The 19,487-nt window shown below is 44.0% G+C and overlaps 1 long non-coding RNA gene across 1 annotated transcript; it reads right to left on the bottom strand.

The window, feature by feature from the left end:
* Positions 1-2,896: 2,896 nt before the first annotated feature.
* Positions 2,897-19,264, bottom strand: LOC112664810 (uncharacterized). Its single transcript, XR_003140003.3, has 4 exons — positions 19,147-19,264; positions 8,505-8,718; positions 7,004-7,092; positions 2,897-3,639 (listed from the first exon to the last, which is right to left on the bottom strand). It is a non-coding gene; the product is annotated as an uncharacterized LOC112664810 (long non-coding RNA).
* Between the last annotated feature and the right edge of the window lie 223 nt (positions 19,265-19,487).

Below are 19,487 nucleotides of genomic sequence, written 5' to 3'. Positions count from 1 at the left end.
TTGTTGAGATGATTAAATTAGATCATGTGTATAAAGATGGAACATTTTAACGCTACGTAATCTTTAAACTTGGGCGCCAGTGCTGTCCTGGCCTCAACTCAGGCATAGGAGATGTCATCTCTGCCATGTGCCCGTGTCTTTGTATGCCAAGGCTGCTGCTGTGACAAAGTACCACAAACCGGGTGCCCTAAAACCACATACATTGCTTGTCTTATGATTCTGGAGGCCTGAAGCCTGAAATCATGGTGTTGATGGCTTCACACTCTCTCTGAAACCTGTAGGGAACTCTTTCCTTGCCTTCCCTTGCCTTTCTTCTGTTTCTCGGGATATTGTTGGCATTGGTTGGCTTGTAGGTGTATCACTCCAAACTCCTGTCCTTGTGAAGCTTCCCCCTGGGTGTCTCTGTATCTACACATTAGCATTTTCTCAGGACACCGGTCATATTAGCTCAGGAGTGCCTACTCCAGTGTGGCTTCGTGTCAACTGATGGCATCTACAGCAACGCCACTTCCAAATAAGGTCATATTCTGAGTTACTAGGAGTTAAGCCTTAGACTTAGGAGTTCGGAGTTAGGGTGAGTGAAGGCGTTACTGTGAGTGGTTTCTAGGACTCACTTTTATTGCCTTTCAGCTGAGAGATGAGGCCCAACTCAAAGGCACAGAGAAGGAGGGTAGGCATGACGCGTCTTACGATAAGCAAGTGCTGGTTGAGGGCCCTCTGTGAGCGACACCCTCTGCCCGTGACAACCTGGCAGCCTAAGGTGTGGATGATAGCACCTGCAAGCCCCCACATGAGGGTGGCAGAGGACAGAGGGAGGAGGGCTGATGATGAACTCTCTTGAGCCTCGAGGGGAGGGAATTAGCAAAGATTGTCTCATGTGTGTAATAAATTTGGAAAATTGAATAGACCCAACCTCCCTTTAAAAAATAATTTATGAATTACCCTGCCTGCAGAGTCTCACCTTACTGAGTCCTGCAATTTGCAAATTAACTATTGGCCCAACTCGGTCTATTGAAGGGATAATGAGTATTAAAGAGAACCTGGCCTCTGAAGTTGGCTTATGAATCACGATGATTATGAATGACTCACACACACCCTTTGCATCTTCAAAGGGCTTCCCCCTGACGTGCCTGTGGAGAACTCCATCTCGAGCTTTCTCAAGTGGAGCTTGGCGGGGAGGGCCGTGGGGATGGCAGGACCACCGGGAGGGAGGGGCTGGAGGGATGCGGGGGGGAAGGGGGTGCGGCAGGCAGCTGGGCTGGCTCCATGCGAAGTTTAGTCAGCACAACCTAACGGAAGGAAGGAACCCTTGCCATGTTCTCTTAGCACCAAGATGTGGCTTAGTCTGAGGCCTTTAAAGTGTGTGCTTTTAACCGCCTTGCCGGAGGCCAAGAGGCTGTGCCAGGGTATGGCAGGACTTTGATCGCCCTTCTGCGCTCAGAGCACTCAGGGACACCGAGTTGCTTCCAAAAGTGAGATATTCCGCCGACTAACTAGGTCATTGACAATGAGCTATTGAGGGCCGTGAGAGCTGTGGCAAGCAGGAGAAAACATTGAACAAAATGCCTTTCTCCTTCCTTTAATAAGACCACTGAGGTGGCGGGGGCGGGGGGGTAAGAGGGAGGCGGATCCTCAGCGGCCAAGGGGAGATTGTCCTCAAAAAAAAAGAAAAAAAAAAAAAACACAAAAAACAGCCCTAACTAGCAAAGGCCAATCAAAATCCACATCAATGGGTATAAGCACAAAAGTGCTGTTTCTCTAGTATCATGGGAATGGTTTGGTAACAAAATAGTAAGAGTGAGTAAGAGTGACTAAGCACTCAAGATGCGTTGGGTTCTTACTAGATGTTTTAGAGCCAGCTCTGGAGGGCTGATAGGCTGACCCTCCATTTGTGCTTGTTTTAGACACGAGGGTCCTGGGGCTTACATGGTGATACAGCCTTTCCAAAGTCACACTCAGTAAAAGTACCAGAGCTGGGGGCTGGACCCGCCCATCTATGACCCCCAAGCCCTTAGCACAAGGGCAGGGGTAGGACTTTGAGTTCTACTACATGTGGATTTGAACTGGGCTTCCCGTAGAGCAAGTTCCCAGCATACGGTCACTGAAAACTGAGTGAGTCATCTTGCAGGCAGGTGGCATTACTGGGCCGTTTCTAACAGGGTGGTTTAGGAGGGACAGGGCCTACGTGCTTCCTGGAGCACCCTTTGTGCCCCTAAATATTCGGGGCCAAGAAGCTCTTGACACCTTTCACAAAGGCTTTCTGGATCCTGGACGCTGCCCTGATGTGAATCAGCAACTTCCAATTACGATTGCTGAATTTGGAGCTCAAATTTATATAATGATGATCATTAATGGGCTTTGCACTCCCACAGCGTTTTCCATCTTCAAAGTGCTCTGTGAACATTAACTAATTAATCTGGGCTACAAATTGTGCCAAGGCCCAGAGGGCTTGCACTGCTCAGATCTGGGATGGTCTCCGTTGATGGCAGTGATTATAGAAAGCACTGAGCTCTCTTTGACCCGGTGCCCAGCGGTGGAGCATGTCCCCACAGTGCCATCAGATCCACCGCAGACACTGTCCAGTCCTGCTCCTACGGGCTCGGTCTGGTCTGCACTTGGGGCTACAAAGAAGAGGAAGCCAGAGGCCTTACAGCAGCAGGTGGCATGCTGGGAGCCAGCGAAGGCAGTGCTTACAATAAACACTAGGGCTTCATGCAGATTTATTCCTTCAAATGGGTCACATTCAAACATCCATTTCACAAATGAAGAAACAGGCTCTGGAGGGGTAAGGTGACCAATTCAAGGGCAGCCCTGCTATGGGGCAGAGACTGATTTTCTAAATCTACAGCAATGCATTTTGCCTAGTAAAATAGCAAATTATTTATGTAACCCACAACTTGACAAACAAGTGAGGAGTGAAAAGTAGAAAGGATTGATGCTGGAGAAATTCAGGAGAAAGAGATGAAATTTATTTTCTGTAGATGAGGAAGATTTGCTTGGAGATCAAATTTGCCTACGTAGGGTTCGGAACACCTGGGTGGCTCAGTGGTTGAGCGTCTGCCTTTGGCTCAGGGTGTGATCCCCGAGTCCCAGGATCGAGTCCTGCATCAGGCTCCCTGCATGGAGCCCGCTTCTCCCTCTGCCTGTGTCTCTGCCTCTCTCTGTGTGTCTTTCATGAATAAATAAATGAAATATTAAAAAAAAAAAAAGAATTTGCCTAGGGTCTTGCTTACTTATTTGTTTTGACAAATTTATTAAGATTTTCTCAGGAATGGATGTTGGATTGTGTCAAACAGTTCTTCTGCATCTCTTGACGTATGATGTTTTTTAGTCTGTTAATAAGTGAGTGCTCCAAAGTCCGCATGTTGAAATCTTAATGCCCAATGTGGTGGTGTTGGGTGAGGCCTTTCGAGATGATCAGGTCGTGAGGGTGGGCCCCCCTCCATGGGATTAGTGCTCTTCTAGAAGTGCTTGCTTCTTCTCTCTGCTTTCCACAATGTGAGGATACAAGCAGGAAAGGTGAAGATATGATGTTGAGGATACATCATTGAGGATACAAGATCTGGAAGCCAGGAAGAGGGCTCTCAAGAGACACAGGACCTGCTGGGACCTTGACCTTAGACATCCCAAACTTCAGAACTGTGTGAAATAAAGATTTGTTGCTTAAGCCAACCAGTCAGTCGTGTTTTTGTTATAGCCACCAAAACTCACTAAGATGGTGAGTTACATTGATTTTCAAATGTGAAACCCACCCAGAATTCCTGGTATTATGCCAAATGTGCTATATTCCATTAGATAAAATTTTGTTAAGAATTTTGCACCAGGGATCCCTGGGTGGCGCAGCGGTTTGGCGCCTGCCTTTGGCCCAGGGCGCGATCCTGGAGGCCCGGGATCGAATCCCACGTCGGGCTCCCGGTGCATGGAGCCTGTTTCTCCCTCTGCCTGTGTCTCTGCCTCTCTCTGTCTCTGTGTCTCTCATGAATAAATAAATAAAACCTTTAAAAAAAAAAAAAAAAAAAAAAGAATTTTGCACCAGTGGGATCCCTGGGTGGCGCAGCGGTTTGGCGCCTGCCTTTGGCCCGGGGCGCGATCCTGGAGACCCGGGATCGAATCCCACGTCGGGCTCCCGGTGCATGGAGCCTGCTTCTCCCTCTGCCTGTGTCTCTGCCTCTCTCTCTCTCTCTCTCTCTCTCTGTGTGACTATCATGAATAAATAAATAAAATCTTTAAAAAAAAAAAAAAAAAAAAGAATTTTGCACCAGTACTAGGGCATCTGGGTGGTCCAGTCAGTTAAGCATCATGATCTTGGAGTCTTGGGATCAAACCCTGCTGAGAAGGAAGTCTGCTTCTTCCTCTCCCTCTGCTCCCTGGCTCCTCACCCCCTGTTCACACACAAGCACTCGCACTCTCTCTCTCAAATGAATAAATAAAATATATTTTTAAAAGAATGATTTTGCACCAATGTTTATATGGTCTTAGTCTTCCCTTGCAAGACCTTTGCCTGATTTTGATATCAGGGTAATGTCAGCCTCTTAGAAGGAGTTGGAAATTATTCTTTTTTTTCCCCAATTTTCTTGAATCCTTTTTGGTTGAATTATTATTAATTTTTTCTGTAAAAGTTGCTAAAATTCACTCAGGAAACTATATGGAACTGGAGGGAATTTTGTGGGACTGCTATTCACTATAAATAAATTTCTCTAATAATGGAGCTATTTGAGTTTTCCATTTTTTCTTAACACTCTTGGTAATTTATAGGGTTTTTTGGAAATTGTTCATTTCATCCAACTTGTTAAATTTATTTCAATAAGGTTTTTCATACTATTCTCTTTTTATCCTTTAAATACAGGTGGCATGCTTTAACCTTTAATGTCATTGACAAATGAGGCTGTTTTTTAGAGAAAAAAGTAATGAGAAACTTCTTGGTTTGGACAAATACTCTGAATAACATATTGGAGATTACTGTGATTTTTTTTCAGTATCTGTCTCTTTCAGTAAGCTCATCACTCCCCTAGGAAAAAGTTTTTAAAAATCAATCAAACTTATAAGATCCATGCTGGACTAAATTCAATGAAATGTCTGCCACTTCTCATCTGTTTTGTAATTAATTAATTTATTTATTAATTTATAAGGTTGCATTCATTTGAGAGAGAGAGCAAAAGTACGAGTGGGGCAAGGGGCAGAGGGAGAAGCCTGCTCTCCCAGAAGCAGGGAGCCCAATGTAGAGCTTGATCCCGGAACTCCAGAATCATGACTTGAGCTGAAGGCGGATGCTTAACCATCTGAGCCACCCAGGTGCCCTCGCTTTTTAAATTTCAGTGTCTCTTTTGTTCCTTTGTTTGATTTTGAAGTCTGAATCTCCAGAGAATTTAAAAACTACTTATAGTAAAATATATTCTTTCTCTACACAAAAATGTAAAAAAGATACCTTTAGAGACAATTTTAAAATGTACTGATGAGAGGGGCACCCAGGTGGCTCAGTCCGTTGAGTGTCTGACTCTTGGTTTAGGCTCAAGTCATGAGCTCAAGTCAGGGTCATGAAATCCAGCCCCATGTCCGGCTCCACCCTGATTGTCTCCCTCTGTCCCTCCCCCTACTCTAGCACACACACATTTGTTTTCTCTCCCTCTCTAAAATAAAAAAATATATATAAATAAATGAATAAATGGATGAATGAATAAATAAATAAAATGTACCAATGGGAAAAATTAAAAACAAAGAGAAGAACTAAACCTTTTTCATATACTCAACTCATTGATCCTAATGGAGTTTCTTCCCAGAATCTAATTTGCTCAAACCATCTGATGCAGGAGTTGGAAATTGAATAAGGAACATGTATATCAAGTGTTTGCTTGAAGGAACTGGTCAATATTCATACTCATTACTTTGATCACATCTGCAAAACCTTGAGTTTTGTATTTGCGTCATATCAGCTTTTGTACATTTGCCAATTTGAAGCAGCCCACTGTTCCTAGCAAGTGGAGATGAGGAATGGAGCACCCTTCATCTCTGTGACAGATTGCTTGGTTAGAATTAAACAGAAACGAGCTAGAAGACAGGGTCAAGTTTGAAATCAGTGCTCTGAAATGCATTCAGTTATCATCTGTACTTCCTCCTCAACCTCAAAATCAGTGACTCGTTAGAGCTGGCTTATATCATCCGGAGGAGCCAATTGTTAAATCTTCGGAAGTTTGCTAGCTGATGGTTAAACATAGTACTTTTTAAATGTGAAATTATGTGAATTTACAATCAAATGATATTAAAAGCTAGGGTAATAATACTCAAAACTCATCACTTGCTACTTTACTACACATTATCTATGCTTTTGAGGTTGTTTACCTCTATTTTAACTCTATGTTGGAGATGCTATGTAACGTCTAGCTACTGAGACTCTCCTTCCAAATCAGGCTTTAGTGATGTCACATTGGTTGATGGAAATGAGCCCTGGGTGTCAACTTACACCATGGAATTTGGCAAGTACAGTAATACAAGTTTTCATTTGTTGATTATTTAGACTTAAGCAGATTATGGAGAAAACGTTAATGCAGATGAAACTTAAATAAGTGTGATGCCTGTAGCTGAAACACAGTGAATAAACATGGTGTGCATTATAAGTAAACATTCTTCCAGCATTTGAAAGCGATTATCCAATTCAGCAAAGAAGTTGCTCACATCATCGACAAATGAGTGAAGTTCAGACATACTTCTTCGTTGTTTCTCTTTGATTTACTTGCTAAGATAAAGCATAAACTCACATTCATGTTGGAACTGTACTCGTCTGTCCATTGAAACCATATTTTGTCTATGGATACAAGAGTTTGGCAAAAGCCAACGAAATCATTTCGTGAGAAGCAATTGCCTATATGGAATTTATATATTTCATATATATTTTTATATTTTATTATGATTTATAAATTGTGTACTCATTATACTTGATATCAGCAAACTTAGACTTTTTTTTTTTTTTTTTTTCAGAGACCCAGGTGTTAAACATTCATCAGCTTACCAGGTCCAAATTTCCAATTTTTGCGGGCCAGTCTCTGTTCACAGATCTCGCCTTTTCCACATTCTCTGGTGATTTAGAGTTTTGGTGACCTTTCAGAGAAGGGAAGATTGCAAGATAAAATGAGCTGAAGTGTTTTCCTGGCAAATATTTTCTGGACTAATGCAGTTACACTGAATTATTGACTGACAAGAACTAGGGAGGCTGACCAGACCAGGTAATTCCACATAGAAGACAAGAAACCTGAATGGTGGAGCTCATTCACCCACAAATTATTGACCTTCTAATTATTGCTATGCCCTGAGCACAGCTAGAGGAAACTACCGGATTTTTGCATTCTGAGATCACAATCTGAGATTAGTTGTTTCAAAACTAGTGACCAGCATGTCTAAAACAGCGGAACGTTGGCAAGTTTTGTAATTATTAAAGATCACAGTGATTCTTGATTTATACTCATTTCATAACATTTTATTTGCACCAAGGCAGCAAAGTCATTTCTTTAAAAATTTCAAATGTGAAAAGATGTGTGTTCCTATGGATTTCAGCTGTCATTTAAAAATGTAAAACCCTGTGCCCATACATGCAGAGTGAAGCGGGGAGCTCCCAGTAACTTCAGCAAGGAGCAAGCAGGTTATGCCCCTACTGAGGCAGAGAATTCTTAAGAAGTCAAAAGAATGGGGAGAGAAAAATAGAACCTTGGGCAATTGTCTAAAATCAGAGCCTTACTTGGGAAAGTCCCTTGGCTAGTCACTCTTACTTGGTCTTACAACCATTTCTGGATGTAACCTTTAATGTCTTATAAAATTTATTTATTTATTTTTTAATTTTATTTGAGATAGACAGAGAGAGAGCATGAGGGGGTGAGGGGCAGAGGAAGAAGCAGACTCCCCACTGAGCAGGGAGCCCAAAAGGGGCTGGATCCCAGGACCCTGGGAGCCCAAAGCAGATGCTTAACCCACTGAGCCACCAGGTGCCTCCCCTTATAAAATTTAATGTAGGCTTTTCCTAGTATTAAAATCCATATGCTGAAATGGGAGGGGACCTAGCAAAATAGGGTTTGGATGACTTTTGGTTTGGTCAATGATTGTTTTTTATATAGTTTTCTCATATACTTTTTGGAAGTTTGAGACCTAGTTTAACATCTTCCAGTGGTCATTCTACCTCTTACTACATATATGATCTGGGGAGTGATTTACCCAGAGTCATAGTCTTCTCAATATTAAAAGAGAAATGAAAAAAAAAATACCCCTCGGGATGCTGTAAAGATGTCTGGCCACAGGCTCATCATCAAGCAGATTCTTAGAAGAATTTCCTGCCTTACTTTTTTTCCTTCCTCTTTGCCTCCTGGCCTTCTTATTCAGGCTCCTTCCTTAATTTCTTTCCTCTTTCCTTCCCAAGTTCTTTGGAATATAAATTATTATGACTGTAGTAATCACTGCAAGCTTTTTCAGGTCAAGTTTCATTGTGTTCCCATTAGCAATACGTGCCTGAACTGTTAACTGACCTCTGGGAAGAAAGTCTCCTCGCTCAGCAGGAAGCCAGGGCCAGAGAGGGAGGGAGGGCTGCCTCCTGGAACTCCGCCCTCCTCTGGGATGAGGTGCAGGGAGGGCAGGAAAGCCAGAGGCAGCCACAGAGCCACGGAGGAGGTGACAGCGGCCAGCATAAACACAGTCCCGAAGAGTTCAGCAAGCAGAACTGAGAACATCTCCGTGCCCCACCTGTACGAGGCCCAAAGCACAAGACATGAATCAGATCTGCTCCCTGTCCCCAAGGAGTTCACCGGCTGGAGAAGAGAGACACACAAATAATTCTAACACCCAGGGGTTTGGGAAAACATAAAAATCTGAGCCATCTCACTGGCTCAGGTATGGAGACCATGAATTTAGGAATAAAGAGTACTCAGCTATCCAGATGGGACGTCAGGCCCCAGATGATTGTGTGACCCCAGATCCGGCACATTGAACCAAGCGTATCAAGCCAAGTAAGTGATCACAGTGGCATCGGTAATAATACTCACACCGCACTCACATAGTGCTGATGGTGCAGCAAGAACTAATCCAGGAGTTTTAGACCCAGCATCACCAAGCCTCACGGCAAATTCCCAAGCTCGCCATGATTTCTACTTAGATGAGGAAATGGTTGGGAGAGGAAAAGTGAACTGTCGCATCATTTATACACCTCATTAGGGGCAAAACTGGAAATCAGCATGGAGCGTGCCTGCCTCCAGAGCCACTGTCCTCTCTGCTAGGCAACTTGGAATTCTTGTTTGTGTTCCTGTCCATGCAGATTAGGAGACTGTGGAGGATACCTGAATACTGTAGAGAGACAAGGGGAAACATTGAGCATCAGGGCACCTTGGTGGCTCAGCAGTTGAGCATCTTCCTTGGGCTCAGGGTGTGATCCCAAGGTCCTGGGATCGAGTCCCTCATCGGGCTCCCTGCAGGGAGCCTGCTTCTCCCTCTTCCTGTGTCTCTGCCTCTCTCTCTCTGTGTCTCCCATGAATAAATAAATAAAATCTTTTTTTAAAAAAAGAAAAAAGACAAAAGTTGAGCATCAGAAACCCAAGCTGATGTTGGCATTTGTTTTTCCAGGTTAAATGTGGAAATCTAGCATTTAGCACTGGATGCCAAGCCCAGAGAATATTCCCCAGGCAGGTTGACTCTGTGTTCGGGGTGCATAAAAGCTGGATTCGTTAAGTCCTGCCTATTTCCCCACTATCCCCTTGCCACCCCCAAGAGATTAGTATTGTCCAAATTGTCCAAATTCCTTGCTGGAAAAGAGGTGTGGGGAGTGATGCTGAGTCTTCGAGAAATGTACACCTTCTTCCTGGGAAAGTCATAGGGGCTGCGGGGCTGCAAGTCGATTGTTAATATCCGAAGCCTTCCCAAAGCTTGAGCTGAGAGCACACCATGTACATATTTTTAGCCTTTAATGTTTGCAGATGAGCAGGGCTCTGAAATAGAAAGGCTGACCCATTTTAGTGACATTTTCTCAAAGATCTCACAACATTGTGTTTGCCTTTCTCTCAGCGCAGATAGAGTCCGAGTATTCCCGAATTAAAGGAAACTTCCCTTTGGGGAGATCAGCAGAGAGGCAGTCGGGGCTTGGCTTCATCATATGTCATCCATATGGTCATGAGGTCCACTTGATGAGCCTCATTCACCCCTCAAGTATCCAGATCCATGGAAGGTTGATTATTTGTGTGCTTTGATTCCTCCAGAGCACACATTCACCCCAGGAGAGACGAGAGTGCAGGACGGTAGACGAAGCCACAGAGAAACCTGAGGTGAGCCAAGAGGATTTCTCATGTAGCATTAGTATTTATAGACAAGGGCGAGGATTCAGGGGTGTCATCGTCCCAAGCGCACAGGCCCAGAGGAGGAAGGACAGACACTTGACAAGATCTGAATGTCCAGAGGTCCTGCACATACACACTACCCAGTTTAATTTTACGTTCCTTCAGTTTTTTTTCTTTTTCCTGCAATGCAAAAATAGAGTGCAAATATGTGAGTATTCCTCTGTATCTCCAGGGGAGTTTTGAAGGGTAAAACTTAATCTGCCCTGAAAGAAAACAAAAACAACAGCAAGAAAACAAACCAAAGCAAACCAAAGCAAACAAAAAAACCCCACAAAAAACAAATACCCCAAACTTGAGTTTGCTCATTCGGGTTGCACCTCTGTTCAAGGCTCTGTGGGTTTGCTCACCTGCAGGTGCCATGACCCCAAGAGCCAGCCAGGCAGCAGGATGGGATGGGTGGAGTCCTCTTCTCTGCTGTGTGGACCAGGGAACTCCCCCAAGCTCCCTTGTGTGTGTGTGGGGGGGGCACAATGATGGGGATTAATCTTGCCTGCCCTGAGGTCCTCACCGAGAGATCTAAGAGACACCCCCACGCCCCCACACAGGGATCTATCTGCCCGCTCTCCCAGCTTCAATTTGAATTCTCCAGTCCCTCAGTGGGATTAGCTGCTTGATTGTCAGCCCTCGGCAGGGTGGCAGTGGCAACACTGATTTTTCTCAGGTTCCCAGTGACTTTGTCCTCCAGGCCATCCAGGCCCTTATTCTCAGCCGCACCAGACTCCAAAGGCACGATGACTCTCTAACCTCACACGGCCCCGACTAGAAAGTTTATTTTCTCATCCAGGGACCAGCGTCTGAAATCCTCCCCTGTCACTGATCCATTTTTGCTTCCCTCCACTCAGTGTCTCTGTCACGTTTTCAAACTCATCAGAAGCACAGTGAATGCCAAACTGGTGCGGAAAACACTCCAGGGTGCTCTGGAGCGTCCTGACTGGTGTAGGGCAGCGTGTTCTGTTCGAGCTCCTGAGCCGGTGACACATGGTTTCTTGTCCGGATGACAAGTGAGGATTCATATTCCCATGTTAGAGCCAGAGGTGCTGTCTCGGCCAGGTTAGGGTGCTCTCCCAAGGCGGTGGCCCCAAGGAGGGGTGGAGCTGGGATTGTGAAGCGGGTTCTCCCTTTAGTTTATTTTTTCCAGTTCATCCAGAGAAGGTTGACATGTGGGGACAGCAGCAGGCCCTCCGGGGGACTGAGCTCACTTCCATCCTGCAGTAGAAGGCAGCGCAACTAGCCCCGTGGCAATGTGAGCCAGGAGTCCCCGTGGAAGGGGCTGAGTCCCCGAGGAAGCCCAAAGACCCGGGCTGGACAACAGATGGAGACGTGGGAAGTGTATGGAGGAGATCATTTTCTGGCTCAGAAAATAACATAAAATGAAATGGAGCTGTTGTAAACCACGATGTCAGGAGCTACTGTGGTTCGGGGACCACGCTTGGGCTCACTCTGTTTCCCACGATCACAGCGCTCCCGTGGACACCGGGTAACTGCAGACCACGCGGCCAGTGCCAGAGCCAGGGGAAACCCGGGAACATCACATTTGCTGTACTAGTGACTTAGGGGACCCCGACAAGCCCTCAGAAAAAGGCAGGTGATGTCAACCACTGTCCTTAGAGGGATTCGCCGGTCTGACAGCCTCGAGATTTGGAGGCACATCAGCTTCCCCCCAACACTGGGAGAGATGGCGAGGGCGGAATGCTCTGGGCTGCAAGTGAGTCTCCAAAAGGGCTTCGGTGTTAAGATAACACACCTGGGTCCAAGTCTTGGAGCTCTGCTCCTGGCTCTGCATGCTTGGGCCAGGCGATTGACCCTTCTGTGCCTCAGCGGCCCGGATCAGAGCTTCGAGCAACTAGAAGGGGCTTTTGGAATCATCTGACCCAACTTTCTTATTTTAGGTGGGCTGGGAGCTTAGCTGAGGCCCAGGGCTGCCCGGCTGCATGAACGCTGTGCCAGAGGCCAGGCTTGTGCTTCACACAGGCACAGCTTTGCTACTGCACCATGCTCACACCCACAACCACACCCACACACCCACACACACACTGCAGTGCTTCCATTCATTCTTCTGGGTAAACTGAACAAATTGGATCCAATCCTTTATAATGGCAACCTGAGCTGTGATGGTCTGAAGTCTGTTTGGGGGCTTCCTCGATGTAGCAGGACATCTGGATGTGCCCCATATTTTCTTTCTTTCTTTCTTTTTTTTTTTTTTTTTGTATATAGTCAAACCATTATGCAACTGAAAGTGCTTTGGGTCATAAGTACCAGAAAAAGGACACTTAGAGAGGCTGAAAAATTAAAGGAACAGGTAGGATCACTATGGAGGGGAACAGGAATCCGAAGAAAGGGATAAAAGTCTTATCTGCCAAGGGCATGAACTGTTGGGCTTTAGGGAACTGAGACAGGATGCTGTGAATGTCACCCTGCAGGGACTGTCCCCAGGAGAAAGAATATGAGGGCTTCATGGGGTCAGTCTACACCCGCATCCACGGGCACTGGCTCAGCAGCAAGGGCAAGGCTGTAGCTCAGACCAGGCCCCTGGAGGCTCTGAGGCAAGCAGCACACCTCCCCAGCTCGTCCCAGGTCCTCACTGTCAGTACTGGTGCTGGCCTGGGGCTGGGGAAGCCCTTCTGGGACCGTTCACTGTTTCCACATCCGTCATACGTATGGGCCGGATGCTGAGATCCTCAGGTTCCAGGAGGTGAGGAAAGCTGAAAAGCAAGAAACACCCCCATGTGCGTGCCAAAGCAATGATCCGGTGAGAAGCCGAGAAGACCAGAACATGAATTTGTCTGCTACCCTGGAGAGCAGAGCAGAAACTTAGGAAGGGAAGGAGGTCAGGAGGGCAGAAGGAACCTGAAGAGCCACCCAAGTTAGAAACCCCTTCAATGGGCAGCCTGGGTGGCTCAGCAGTTTAGCGCCACCTTCAGCCCAGGGTGTGATCCTGGAGACCCGGGATCGAGTCCCGCTTCGGGCTCCCTGCATGGAGCCTGCTTCTCCCTCCGCCTGTGTCTCTGCCTCTCTCTCTCTCTCTCTCTGTCTCTCATGGATAAAAAAATCTTTAAAAAAAGAAACCCCTTAAAGGTTTGAGTCCTCTTTAGAAATGGCACTGCTAAGTGTAACTGAGCTTCCTCTTGCACACCTGCAGCGATGGTAATATCGCACCTTAAAAATATCTCCTGTTACTGCTACTCAGATGTTGACGTGGCAAGTGACTCTTAATCTAGCCTAAACTTGTCTTCCCTTCCCATTCATTCATCCTCATCTTCTCTTAGGTCACCTAGGAGATTTAATCCTTCTTCCAGAAGATTCTCTCCCCGTTTTACTACTGATAAAGAGAAGGATGTTTGCGGCCAGGGTTTTCCTTGTGCATAGTCTACTAAGTGTTTGTAGCTCTCATTTTTTCACCATTACTTGAAAGAGTAAATGTTCTTAGGTAAAATAACTCCAGATCATTCAACGACTCACAGGCACATATCTCATCTCTCATTCTTTCTATCAACTTTGAGGTTACCAAAATATTTTAAAGTAAACAATTCCAAGGAAAGTTGCAAAATGATATGTAACACAGAAGAAAAAGAAGATTGAAGCCCTAATAAAGCATAATAAGCAAGACTCCAACCACACACTCCTTTATTCCATAGTCCTAGCATAAAAGAAGTATCACCAGCCTAATAAAGATATTTTGCAACCAGTGCCACAACCACATTCTCAGCTTTGCTTATTTTATTAGATGTCACTTATTGAAGACAAGAAAGCGAATTTCTTCCTGAGCAAAAATTAGATCTAATAGCGCACGATTCTAATTTCTCCTGCCACCCATCCTCCTCTCCCCCCAAAAAAGATATTTTTAAACCTGGAAAAAAGTGCCAAAGACAAAGAAACAGATTTTTTTCTTAATCTAAAAACATTTCTGTTTTGCAGAAACCATGATTATTCCCCAATTTAAATGAATATAATAGTCCTTAATACATTATAAATCATTCCTTTTGGTGCTAATAACAGTCTTCATAATACAAAATAGGTCTGAATAAGATTATCTTAAAATTGAGAGGTTGCTAACTTATTAAAGAAAAACAATCTTTTATTTGATTGTTTATTCTATTTTTATGCACTTCAACTTCCGCTGAGTAATACTGAATAAACTAACCATTCAGAAATAATTTTCCTGGAACACTGACAAATGTATTCTTTTTACATTTAACCCAAAACTCACATTTCCAGTTTCGTGCTTTGCTGTGTGCTTTCTCCGATTTCTGCTTCCTTCTGAATTCTCTGAGGGTCTTGAGCTCCCCTCTTCCCATCCATCCCCAACTTGGCCATTTCAGGAGGGAGCATTCTGACCTGAAGCACTCAAAAGCACATTCTGAAATCTCAGATATATTTCATGATTAATAACTTCTCTCTGGGCATTTTTTTTAGTACCTGAAAGTCATGAGGAGTAAGGGTAAGAATGACTTCTTTTAAGACTTTTCAGAGTGCCTGTCCCATAAGACATTGTTTAATAAATACTCATTTAAAAGAGCCATGCGGGGACGTCTGGGTGGCTCATTGGTTGAGTGTCTACCTTCAGCTCAGGCGTGATCCCAGGGTCCTGGGATCAAGTCCTGCATCGGGCTCCCTGCAGGGAGCCTGCTTCTCCCTCTACCTGTGTCTCTGCCTCTATCTCTGTGTCTCTCATGAATAAATAAATAAAATATTAAAAAATAAAATAAAAGAGCCACGCAACAGAGAGTGGAAGCGTTGTGACATCATCCCACAGAACTGAGCATCCATCAGGTAGTACTTCTGCTCTTTTCAAGGGATATCTTATACCCACCATAGCTGTTTCTTGAGGCCCATCTAAGGAAAAAACCAAGTCTATTTTGATATCTTGCTGAAGAACTTTCTTGTATAGACCAACAAAAGCTCTGGTTAAACGTTAGCTAGGACATCAGTTATAGAAGTTCCAAGAAACCCAACACAAAATAATTTATTGGTAGATAAATGTTTTTGAAAGATTTATTTACTTATTTGAGAGAGAGTGGGAACTAACACGGGCAGGGGGAGGGTAGAGGGGAGGGAGAGAGAATGAATCTCAAGAAGACTCCCCAAAGAGCACAGAGGTCCATGTAGGCTCAATTTTAGGACCCTGAGATCATGACCTGAGCCAAAATCAAGAGTCTGATGCTCAACCGACTGAGCCACTCAGGCACCCTTATTGCTAGATTAATTTTGTTGCTTTTACGTACAATGTGAATTTCAAAGTAGGTTTTATTTGGGACTGTTTTATCGATCAGTGTTCCAAAAATTGAATATATTTTGGAATTTCTTGATTTGAAAAATCTTTTTTTATAAAAAAAAAAAACAAAGAAGATTACGTTGCTGTCTGCTGATAAGCTCTTTGATGTGATATTTTATAGTTCAAGCTAATGACCCTGTATTTCTGTAGTAAAACAGTCACTGACTTAAAAAAAAAAAAAAGGTAAGAATGATTTCTTTGATTTGTAAATTAGTAACTGTCACTCCAGGGAGGCAGAGCCTGACAGATTTACACATATGGAGAGTGTTCATTATCCCAAGGATGACAGGACAAGAGATCTTCTGGTGATCTGTGGGTAATAGATTTCTAAAATAATACCACAAAGAATACATCATGATGAAATAATGCACTGTACCCATGAATGAAAACAGATGTTATATATAACATTTTTTCAAACGCACATGCAAAAATTTTTACACTGGTCTTGCAGACGTCCCACAGCTGTTACCAAAGGGTTAATGCAAATAGCAAGAGATTGTCTTCTTTGGTGGAATACAAATAACATAAACCACATGACTTTTCTCATATTGAAATTCTCGTTACTTGAATAGCATTGTCTATTTTCAGGTTACTATTCGTGTTGCGACTATTTCAAGTTATGCCCCAAGCATGTTAAGGGGAAGAAGCGACAACAACATAAAGTCAACAACACTAAATAAAAGTCCTTGGATTATGTGGTAAGGAATATACATACATATATGTCCGGGTGTTTCTCATATGAGAAACCCATCTTCAACATCTGCTCAGCATTTAATGTCAGATATCGTTCATAAACTATGAGATATTCTGTTGCCTTAAAACCTCCAGTCTCCAAATTCCATTTTCCTGGGACAGAAATGTCAGTTTGTAATTATCAGTTTCCTACGCCCCTTATAGAATGAAGATATGAAAGCCAGAAGGTGGGGAAGCAGTTGAGGGAGCCTTGCCTAGCAACTCATGGAGGCCTACCCGGAAGACCACCGGAGAGCACATGGCATGGGCTCACAGGCAATCTCTTAGAGGAGAAGCATTATTGGGCCTCAAAGTCAAGGTGTTCCCTTGAAAATGAAGCCATTCCAAAGGGGTCTTCATGCTTTCTTTGGAGAGCTCATGTTTCGCCGCAATCTGTCCTCTGTCACCTTCTCAGTGTTATCTCCCTTCCTCCTCCCGATCCCATAATCTGCACTCTGGCCACACTCAGTTGCTTGCAGATCCCAAGTTTACTTCTGCATCTGCTTTTTGTTCAGCTAGGAATGCTCCTTCCATTCCCCTGAGCCAATACCTACTTATTCTTCAGAGTTTCATATAGGTTTCACACCTTGGAGAAAGATCTTCCTGGCCCTTAAACAGAGTTCATGACCCTCCTCTTTGCTTCTACAGCAAGAATTAGAATAAACAAGGGTGGAAAGACTCAAAGCGAGTTTCCAGGCCCTGTTTTTATTGACTGCCAACCTACTAGCTTGGTTATGAAGACTGGACTGTTTGGTTTACATGTGCAGGGCAGGATTGGACTATATCCCTGTCCTACTACCAAAAAAGTACTTTCTCTGAAAGACCAGAGTTGTATGCCTTCTTCCTCAGTAATACCAAACAGATGATAAAATCTAAGCCACAGAAGTGAAAGAACCAGTAACAAGTTTATTTAGCCGCTCATGGGGTCACCAAAAATGCAGGTATAATCTGAGAACTTCCCTTCGACCGGAGCTAGACAATTTTTGTTGGCCTTGGTTGTCCTTATGGAGCTGTAGGCTGTGAATGGTTTATCTGCTTAGTCCATACCCAAACTCTTCTCCATGCTCTATTAACAGATTTTTTAGCTATATATCTGAGGTGACAGATCATTGAGAACAAATATTGCTGCCCCATTACAATCCAGTTAAGATAAACAAACATTGACTTAGTGCAATTGACACAGAGGTGAGCAAGACTCTGCCATGTTGTGGTAACTTAGTGCTTTTCAAAGTGTGTTCCCTAGACCAGCACAAGGGACATCACTTGTTAGAAATTCGGGTTCTCAGGCCTCATCCCAGAACTACGAGATCAGAATCGGCATTCTAACAGGACCTTCAGATGATTCTTATGCCCCATGAAGAGAAGGGAATGGGAGGAGTCATGAAGTTCATGAAACAGCAAATGTATGGTGGGCCAGGACAGTTCTCTTTGAACCTGTGTCTTCATCAATACTGGTCTTATCCTGCTTTCTCCATATTTACCTCGTAGTTTATTCCGACTATTGATACCAATTGTCTCTACCTCAACCTTGACCTCTTCACTGACACCTGACTAATCTGGAGAAGGTAGGTGGGTGAGACATCTTAGCAACTGAACATTTTCCCAGTAATTGACCTCTAGAAAGGTAATAAGGTGAGCACAACGATGGCAGACCAATCTTCAAGAATGCTGATACAATCAGTTTGTTGGATGGATAAATAGATACTGTTATAACATAGGCTGGTTGGCAGATACCATTCTAGCTAGCATTAAAAAGTACATGGTAGACATCTTCCTTTTCTATGGAAATCGAGCTCCTCTGAGTTCCTCTGGGCTGTTTTTCTTCTGTATGCTCACTCATTCTCTCTCTCCCCTTCCATCCCTCCCCCTCCCTTCCTCCCTCTTCCTACCTCCCCCATCATCTGTGACCTGATCATTACCTTAAAACGTACAATGCATCAGTCCACCTTATACTGAGACTTTTGCCTCATGAAATGAGGCATTTCCCTTGCTAGGTGGCTTGGCCAAGTCTGCCATTTTGCAAACAAACCCTCTTTCCTCCATTTTTCTGATCTCAAGTTCAGTTTCTTCAACTTGAAATGTTTTACAAGTAAATAAAGATCTATTTTTTCAAAGCTCTTTCCAGTTTGGTGAGAAACCGTTGTAGTCCTCAGTGTGACTTTTTTCACTTAGGCAGGGTGGCAAGCACCATTGATTTTGTTTTATTGAACACTTGCTGTTGGAATGAAGGACGATAGGATTAAGTAACTTGTTTCCTGTGGTCAGCACCAGGGATTTTTGGAGGTATAATGGATCAAATAGGAGAATGGAAATGATGCAAGGCTGGACACACCCACAAGGTGGTGACAGGTCCTCGAGATAGCTGTGGCAGACATACAAAGAAAGTCCAGATGGCACCCAGGACGGCATCATTCCTGTGGGCTGGTGGTTAGAGAAGACGTCCCACAGGAAGGGATTGGAAATAATAAGCCTTTAATGACTTATTATGAGTTTATTTATAACCTGGCTGTGCTGTGGCAAAAATAGCGGTCAGATAAATCAATTTTTTATGGAAAATGTAACTAAAACAGATGATTCCTTTCCTGGAGATTGAATTTCTTCCAATAAAGACAGTGATTTTCATGTTGGAGCGTGGGGAGTCTTTCTAGATTAATGAATAAAATGTTAAGAGCAGGAAAGAACCTACTCCTGGCAAAATAGTTGGATGTAAACAGTTCATGTAACCTAAAAATTATATCCAGAGTTTTCTTCTACAAAACACAGGATCTTTTGCACTTAACTTACCCACCCCTGCAGGTCATGTTCATCCTCTGTGCTTTCCAAGAGTGGAATCTTGCCTCTTCCCCTCCTCCGTTCTCTCTCATGAATAATTTCCTCCTTGCAAGAAAACCATGCCAAAAAGCCTTCATTATTTCCATGACACTGCTTCTTCGTGTTCTATTGTAGTTTTCATTTTACCCTGGGGACTGCAACACCCAATTCCTGAACTGCTTTGTGTTTTTTAGTGTGAGTTAACACATGCTCTTCTAGAAGAAGGGAAAGCTTTGCTTCCAAATCAACAAACTAACATCAGCTGGCTCAGAAAGCCTCACAAACTCCAGATGGATTTTACCTGGGATCTGATT

Source organism: Canis lupus, chromosome 17, assembly GCF_003254725.2.
Source record: "Canis lupus dingo isolate Sandy chromosome 17, ASM325472v2, whole genome shotgun sequence".
Lineage (NCBI taxonomy): Eukaryota > Metazoa > Chordata > Mammalia > Carnivora > Canidae > Canis > Canis lupus.
This window is presented reverse-complemented; position numbering and strand designations above follow the sequence as displayed.